Raw genomic sequence first — 9,344 nt, forward strand, 5'->3', positions numbered from 1 at the left:
AAATTAAAAAATTATTTTGCATTACACGTGTTTTGTCTGCATGCATGTCTGTGCACCACATGCGTGCAGTGCCCATAGGAACCAGAAGACAGAATCAGATCCCCTGACCCTGGAGTTATGGTGGATTGTGAGCTTCCATGGTGGGTGCTGGGAACTGAACCCAGGGCCTCTACAAGAGCAGTCAGTGCTCTTAGACACTGAGCATCTCTTCAGTCCCTCTCTTTTGTTTCTTTTAAGATAGTGTTTGGATTTAGAGCCAACTGGTTGATCTAGAGTGAACTAGTCTTGAGATCTTGAATTTGATTTCATCTGCAAGGACCCTTTTCTCAGTAAGGTCACAGTCACAGGTTCTAGGAGTTAGGACTTGGTTTGATTTCCCACCTTCTTCTTGAGGTGCTGGGAACTGAACTAAGGGCCTCGTGCATGCTAGGCAAGCTCTCTACTACTTGGCTATAATCCCACTGCAATTTCTTAAACACGGGGTTGTATAACTGTGGAAGTTGTGAAAAACTGGCAAAGGATTTTTGAATGTGTAACAACCATAGCTTAATTCAAAATTCAACATGAAACAAATCTGAGTGTTCCTGGCTGTGCTTGCTGGTTTTGTATCGTGAGACTTCACTGTAGCCTTGGTTCTGGGCACATAAAGAATGCACTGTGACTTATACTGTTACACCAACAAACACTGCCCAAAACACCTCTGCTCAGATTCCAGACTACTGCATATTGCGAATTGTATGTATGATTTTTTTTTTAATTTACAGAAACATAATGGTTTAATAATAGAAATTTTAAAAGAATTTTAGTATTTTCAACCACTATTTTTTTTATCATGAAAGTATCAGATTGATATAGTTTTGGGTTTTATTATGTTAAAATATTTGATTCTAAAAACTAATGTTTGAGTTACTGTCTTAAATTTCATTTAATAAATTGTTTAATGAATTTTGGTTTGCGGTTAGGATTAATTTCCAACAATTTCTGAAATGACTCTGTCTTAGCCACTGTTCTGTTGCTGTGAAGAGACACCATGACCAATGCTTATAAATGAAAGCATTTAATTGGGGCTGGCTTACAGTTCAGAGGTTTAGTCCATTATCATCACAGTGGGCAGCATGGTGGCACACAGGCAGACATGGAGCAGAAGCTAAGAGATTCTGTCCTGATCCATAGGAAAAGACAGAGAGGGGGCTAGAGGAGAGAGGAGAGAGAGGAGAAAGAGACTGGGCCTTTTGAAACCTCCAAAGCCCACACCCAGAGACACACTTTTTCCAACAAGGTTATACCTCCTAATCCTTTCAAACAGTTCCACTCCCTGGTGACTAGGCATTCAAATGTATTAGTCTATGGGGGCCATTCTCATTCAAACCACCACATTCTACCCCTTGGCTCCCATAGGCTTGTAGCTATATCATAGTGCAAAATACATTCAGTCCAACTTCACAGTTCTCCATAGTCTATCACAGTCTCAACATTGTATAAAAATCCAAAGTCCAAAGTCTCTTCTGAGACCCTGGCAATCTCTTAACTGTAATCCCTCTAAAATCAAACTCAAAAAGCAGATCACATACTTCCAACATACAGTGGCACAGAATATATATTACCATTCCAAGAGGGAGGAAAGGGAGCATAGTAAGAGGATTCTGGACCAAAGGAAAACCAAAAACTAGGAGGAAAATCTCCAAATTCTGTATCTCTATGTCTGATGTCAAAATGTTCTTGAGACCTCTCATTCCTTTTTAGCTTTGTTGACTGCAACATGCTTCTCTCTCTCTCAGGTGCTTCCACACTCAGTCTATAGCTCTCCTCAGCAGGTATCCCACAGCTCTGGCATCTCCAACATCTTGGGGTCTCCAACGCAACTCAAGCTTCTCCATTATAGCTCCACACAATGGCCTCTCTGGGACTCTATGAAAGGACTGCCCTGCCACACCTCTGGCATCAGTGGCTTTCCTTAGCCTGAAAGGAAAATTTACAACCCCTTTCTAGTATCCTTGACTCTAAAGCCAGAACAACATGGCCAAAGCTGCCAAGTTCTGCTCCTTGATGGGGCTGGGACTTGGACCCCTATTCAATTATATTTTTTATCAGATTTCTATGTTTATGTTTATGGTTTCCTTAACTGCCTAAGCTTTTCTTTAATTCTTTTTCTCAAGTTGGAAACTTAGCTGGGTGAGATCTTGCCCTGAGGTCACCGCTCCCTTTATTGCATTTAGTATCAGGCTTTTCTTTAAAAGTTTTATCTCCTTGAGCACTGGACTTAGCTCCATTACACTTCCTGGTGCCCCTTTTCTCCTCAAACTGTACATTTTGTATTTCTTTTTGTCCAGCTTGCTCCTTTTCATTATAGATCTTCATAAGAGTGAACACTAATAACTACATCACAGAGCTGATGCTAGACTGTCTTGAAGTTTCCTCTGCCATTGACATTGATCCCAAACTCTTCAATTTAGCCTCAGGCAGATTTTTTTTTTTTTGACAAGGGCAAAAAGCAGCCACATTCTTTGCCAAAATACCACAAGAATGGTCTCAGGCCACTTACTAATATTCTTCCCCTCTGAAACTTCTTGAGCCAGGCCATGATAGTTCAAATCACCTCAACACTGTCTTCCATGCATCTACTAGGATGGCCCAGCAAGCCCTCCTTAAAAGTGTTCAACCATTTTTCTAGTCCAAATTCCCAAAGTCCACATTCTTCCAATAAGCAGCATGGTCAGATCTGTCACAGCAATGTCCCACTCCTGGTACCAATTTCTGTCTGAGGCACCATTCCATTGCTGTGAAGAGACATCATGACCAAGGCAGTGCTTATAAAAGGAAGCATTTAACTGGGGCTTGCTTACAGTCCTGAGGCTTAATTCGTTATTATCATGGTGGGAAGCATGGTGCCATAAATGCTGCTGGAGCAGTAACTAAGAGCTACATTCTGATCTGTAGGCAGCAAAAAGGTAGATAGAGAAAGACAGAGAGGGGACAGAGAGAGATAGAGAGAGAGAGAGAGAGAGAGAGAGAGAGAGAGAGAGAGAGAAAAGAGAGACAGACTAGCCCTGGTATGGACTTTTGAAACCTCAAAGCCCACTCCAGTGACATACTCCTTTCAGTAAGGCTATCTCCTCAATCCTTCTAATCCTTTCAAACAGTTCAACTCCTTAATGACTAAGCGTTTAAATATACAGGCCTATGGGGGCCATTCTTACTCAAATCACCACAGTTCCAAACATACTTCTGCCATTTCCTACTTTATATTTATGTGAAGTGATGTTCTCAGCACTGACAATTATAAAACTAAAATATCGATCAATTCTGAAAAATGATGAAATGCTTTATATCAGGCAAAATATCAAATATTAGCTATGATTCTTTGTGTGAAAATAAACAAGCTTACCAATTTAATTAGTGTGCAAATTTCCTGCCGTCTTTAAATCCTATGAATAGCAAGGGGCTGTGTTTCTGTTGTGTGTATATGGGAGTGACAGTGCGTATGGAGGCCAAAGGTCCATACTGGTGTCCTCCTCAGTCTCTCTCCACCTTACTGTTATGAGACTGGCTCTCTCACTGAACTTGGAACTTGCTGTTTTGTAGGCTGGCTGGCCAGAAAGCCCCAGGGATTTTTACGTCTCTGTCACTTCTACACTGTGTGAGCACTTTACCAACTGGGCCCTCTCCACAGTCACAGGAATTACTTTAAAGTAGATTATTGCCAGTGAATTATTCGCACACCCATTTCTATATCAACAAACCAGGGATTGTGTAAAAATGTCTCACGCAAAATGGATTCAAGGAGTGGAAAAAGTTTAAGGAGCCTACTCCAAGACCACTTTCCAACTTTGGCAGTGTTTAAAGGTGAGCTAAAGCTTTCCCTACTCAAAGCACAGCCCTGCTGTGGATTTAGAATGACAAATTTCTTTCCTGGATTCCTGAGACCTTGCCAGTCTCACACTCAGCACAGCTCACCAGTGCCTCTCACTGTGTTCCAGCTACACACTTTTCCCCTCAAGCAGGCCAAACACTTCTTTCTCTGGCTTTTTTTTTTTTTTTTCCGAGACAAGATTTCTCCGTGTAGTTTTGGCGCCTGTCCTGGATCTTGCTCTGTAGACCAGGCTGGCCTTGAACTCACAGGGATCTGCCTAGCTCTGCCTCCCTAGTGCTGGGATTAAAGGCGTGTGCCACCACAGCCCTGCTCTGGCTTTTGTTTATACTGTAACCTCTGCTTAGAAGTCCCTCAGCCCTGCTTTTCCTTAGGCTGCCTCTATTTCTCCTGGTTCTATTTCTCATCTCCTGTTTTCATGTGCACAGAAGGCCTTACCATGACTATCTGTAAGAATAACCACTGTATTATTCTCTTACCACTATGCACGATGATCTGTTAGTTTCTTTTCTGAATCTAGGCTAGGAAGTCTGTGAATTCTTTCATGGATTTTGTCCATCTTTATCACTGTTTCAGCTCCCAAGTCTTACCACGTAGTAAACAATGCATGCATACTGAGTAAATGAATTGGCGGGGGGGGGGGGGGGGGGGGGGAGGGGAGGAAATGGGGGAGGTGGGGGGCATGCAAGATGATGTTACCATGCTCAGATGGTACCCATGGTGGCAGTACTTCATATACACATAATCTGTACTGTGTTAGTGAGATGCCACTTGTGACATATGCCAGAGAGGCTACTGTGATACTTCAGCAAGATGTCCTGACATTTTGCCTATGTACTGGCTTAACATCAGACTGGAAAGATCTTCCCAGGCAACCCAAGAATGGCAGTGATGTGGCTGAATCCTAACATGACCCATTTCCCTGGGGCATGTTTCACAGAATTCCAGAGGGTTGTGGTATGTCTTTGGCGAGCTACCCAGAAAGATCTACCTTAACCTTCAGAGAGAAGCAGTCCTTTTAGGCTCCCTGGAGGAAGCTCTATATCTTGGCAGTCTAGGAACTGGGATTTTCTAGGTTGCCTTGACTTTTTGCTTAGCACCCTAAAGCAGAGAACATGTTCTGTTACTTCAGTTTTGTCAGTGGCCAAAGGGCAGCCAGGATCACCCTCCTGGTTTAGATAAGAGTCTCCAGACTCATCCTTTAGACCATCTCCCATGTGGCCATGTAAGCAAAACCCTATAATTCCCTGAAGAAGGAACCCTGTGAAGTCTGGTGACATTAGCATTTTGGGGAGTGGGGTGTGAGAGAGGGATTCCTTCACAGGTTTGAGTTTTGGGGCATCTGCAGAGGCTGAGAAGGACTGGTAGCTGGAGGAAGAATGTCAGTATTCCAACCAGAAAGCCAGTCTTCACTGTTAAAACGGGCTCTTCTGAGTGGGAAAGAAAGCCAAGATCTGCAGCCCAGAAGCTGACAAGGGAAACAGTAGGGGTAATCTGAATGGTCAAACAGTAGGGGTAATCTGAATGGGCAAATGGTAGGGGTAATCTGAATGGGCAAATGGTAGGGGTAATCTGAATGGGCCAATGGTAGGGATAATCTGAATGGTCAAACGGTAAGGGTAATCTGAATGGGCCAATGATAGGGATAATCTGAATGGGCCAACGGTAGGGATAATCTGAATGGGCCAACGGTAGGTGTAATCTGAATGGGCCAACGGTAGGTGTAATCTGAATGGGCAAATGGTAGGGGTAATCTGAATGGTCAAATGGTAGGGGTAATCTGAATGGGCAAATGGTAAGGGTAATCTGAATGGTCAAATGGTAGGGGTAAGCTGAATGGGCCAATGTTAGGGGTAATCTGAATGGTCAAATGGTAGGGGTAATCTGAATGGGCAAACGGTAGGGGTAATCTGAATGGGCAAATGGTAGGGGTAATCTGAATGGTCAAATGGTAGGGGTAATCTGAATGGGCCAGTGGTAGGGGTAATCTGAATAGGCAAGTTTGGGAGCTATGGCTTGAAGGAACATTGGAACCTCTTCTTTGTTCTCTGTGGGTGTTAGTCTTTTTAATAAACCAATGAAGCACATGAATAACAAGTTAAATTTTTATTTGGTAATGACAGTAGTAATTAAAGTACTCAACAGTGGCTTCAGGCACTGCAGTAACCACTTCATACATTTTATGTGGATACAAACATACTGTTTATATGCATGTTTGTATACACATGGTGAGGGTATGCACATGTATGAGTTTACAAATGTGTTTGTGTGTATGCATGCATACAGAGAAGCTATGTGTATGTGAATACACATGTATACACATATGTACAGACAGTATCTATGTGTCCTACAGATGTGGGGTGTCTATGTTCTCATATGTATTCATGACAGCCTAAGGAAGTGGGTACAGCTACGACTAACTCACTGTAAATGACCTAGTGGGCAGAGAAGAGACAATAACTTATGGAAGAGTATATAATTAGCAAGTATCAAAACTAGAATTTGAAGTGGCATAGGCCTGTAATCCCATCTACTCCAGGAAGACCATAGGTTCAAATCCAGTTTGGGCTACAGAGTGGGTTTAGTGTCAGCCTGTGTGACTTAATGAGGTTGGTTTTGTAGACGCCTAGTAGATCATTTGCCTAACGTGGGAAAAAGCCTGTATTCAATTCACAGTGCCTCAGCCCACAGTAACTCAGTCCATAATACCTCAGTCCACAGTAACTCAGTCCATAATACCTAAGCCTGCAGTAACTCAGCCCACAGTACCTCAGTCCATAATACCTCAGCCCACAGTACCTCAGCCCACAGTACCTCAGCCCACAGTACCTCAGTCCACAGTAACTCAGTCCACAGTATCTCAGCCCACAGTACCTCAGCCCACAGTACCTCAGTCCATAATACCTCAGTCCACAGTACCTCAGTCCACAGTACCTCAGTCCATAATACCTCAGCCTGCAGTAACTCAGTCCATAATACCTCAGCCCATAGTACCTCAGTCCACAGCACCTCAGTCCATAATACCTCAGTCCACAGTAACTCAGTTCATAATACCTCAGCCTGCAGTAACTCAGCCCACAGTACCTCAGTCCATAATACCTCAGTCCACGTACCTCAACCAACAGTACCTCAACCCACAGTACCTCAACCCACAGTACCTCAACCCACAGTACCTTAGTCCACAGTACCTCAATCTACAGTACCTCAATCCATAGTACCCTAAATCTGCCCTGAAAACAAAAATCAGTAACAGTAGAAATTGAATTTTGTACTTTTTTTTTTACTCCCGGTGCTAATTTTTATCCATTCTGCCTTCCTCTTATTGCCTATAAAAATGAATGTATGTGCATCCATTAATATATTCTGTTTGCTAGGAAGGGAAGATGGAAAATAGAAATCACCTGAATTCTTTAAGAAAGATCATCAAACTGGGTTTCTTGTATGAAAAGACACCAGTTTCTCACATTCTAACTGGAAGGCTAGGGCTGCACAAGGAAGCATCGCTTCCCCTGCTCCGTGACACCACACCCTCAGAAGTTCCTGGGCCTCACATGGGCCAGGAACCTGCGAGTACAGAGGAAGAGTTAGAGGGATCTTCCAAGGTACTCTTTCTATTTTAGATTCTATTTATTTGTGCCGTGTGTGTGTGTGTGTGTGTGTGTGTGTGTGTGTGTGTGTGTGAACATGTGCATGTGTTTGGCAGAACAGAGACCAGAAGAGGCTGTTGGAGCTCTTGGAGCTGGAGTTGCAGGTGATTGTGAGCTGTCCAGTGTGGGCACTGGGAGCAGAACTCTGATCTTCTACAGGAACAGTGAGTGCTCTTACCACCCAGCCAGGTCTTCTACAGGAACAGTGAGTGCTCTTACCACCCAGCCAGGTCTTCAGCCTCAACATGAATTGTTTTTGTTCGCATGTACAATACAGCTAGATGACTTCCTCACACCACTCAGAGCCCAGTGATGTCTGAGACTAGTGGGCTTTTTGGTGCTGAAGGAATGTAGAACAGGGTGCTCAGGGGAGGCACGGTGCTCTGTAGGATGGTGCACAGGGCATTTCTCCAGAAGTGTGATCTCAGACAGCTCATCTATCTCTTTGGGCATCAGTTTCCTGTAAAATGAGGAGGCTGGGTTGATTTCCAAGGCTCCTCCAAAGTCTCTCTTTAAAGATTGTGATGCAGTGGCAAGAGGTCGGGGGTGGGGGTGTGGTGGTGCAGAAAACAGGCAAAGCAGAGGGGAAGCTTTTAGGACAAAGAGAAGTTAAAGATGTTCATTCTGTTCCTATTTATTCCCAAAGAAGAGGATTATGAAGAAAACCCAGATTTTCATCCATTCAGACAACTCGCAGCAACAGATCAGGGACCAGAAGACACTTGAAACAAACCATGGTGTGATTAAACACATGATTCCTGATGTCCAGGTGCCCGTGTGCTTGTTACATTTTCAAGGAGACCCAGCATGTGTGGAAAATTGCCTGATAAATATGCTGTGTCTCTCTGCATAGGGTCCAGCTTATCCACAGTCATGTCAGCAGTGTGATGCTTCCTGGGGCCCTCTCGTTCTCATTAGCATCTTCGGAAGGTCACATGACGCGAATGTACTCATCAGACCTTGCCCTGCTGCCCCCAGACCATGAGGGCCTGGAGGGGGAGAAGATAGGGCAATGAACTTGAAGGAGACTCGAACTTCAGCCCCAGCATTCTCCTGGGAACTGGAAAAGTCTGTATTCTGTGGTGAAAGGAGGGTTATGACCCCTTCAGACACTGTCTGTGGAGAGGGGGTACCACAGGCTGTCGAGTAGGGAGCAGCCATCTGCAGGACCCTTACTGCGGTTCCCTCTCTGTCCTTGAAGAGACACTTGCAGGCACCCCAGGGAGTTGACCCCAGGCAGTCAAGTCTCTCTGGCTGTCACATTCACTTCAGCAGAACCCCTGATTTCATGAGAATGACCTAGAGGTGACCCTGCAAAGGAGACTATGTGTCTCTGACGTTTGGTGGAACAGATATTTGTCCTCTTCTCAGGAACATTGCGGAGAGAGGCTGGAGATGCCCAAGCCACCAGGAGACACAGGCTTGAGGCAAGAACAGGTCACGACGGATAGAGCATCCATTACTTGGGCTAAAGTGATGAGGAAGCAGAGGGTTTAACTAACAGGAACCAAGGCCCCCTCAGACCAACACATAAGCACATTTGAAACAGAAACAGAATTTTGGGCAAAATTGCTTAAAGGAACTCTGGGAAAAAGTAGCTTGGGTATAAGTCCTTAACAGAATTTTCTAGATGAAATTAAGTGGTTACTATTATCTGCTCTTGCCAGGGCTGGAAGATGTACTGATTTTCTGTGTAAGAAAATACAGACCCATTAGTATGAATTTACTTATACCATCAGCAAGCAAACCATTGCTTTTTGTGTGTGAAATGGTTCTCCATCTATTCAGACAAGAAATATGCTGGAGTCAAGCAAGGGTCTGAGAAGGAA

The 9,344-nt window shown here is 44.0% G+C and overlaps 1 long non-coding RNA gene across 1 annotated transcript; it reads left to right on the forward strand.

Moving 5' to 3' along the window:
* The first annotated feature begins 4,694 nt into the window (after nucleotides 1-4,694).
* LOC131910319 (uncharacterized) lies at nucleotides 4,695-8,043 on the forward strand. Its single transcript, XR_009379097.1, has 3 exons — nucleotides 4,695-4,825; nucleotides 7,243-7,470; nucleotides 7,572-8,043. It is a non-coding gene; the product is annotated as an uncharacterized LOC131910319 (long non-coding RNA).
* The last annotated feature ends 1,301 nt before the right edge of the window (nucleotides 8,044-9,344 follow it).

The sequence above is a fragment of the Peromyscus eremicus genome, chromosome 5 (genome assembly GCF_949786415.1).
Source record: "Peromyscus eremicus chromosome 5, PerEre_H2_v1, whole genome shotgun sequence".
NCBI lineage: Eukaryota > Metazoa > Chordata > Mammalia > Rodentia > Cricetidae > Peromyscus > Peromyscus eremicus.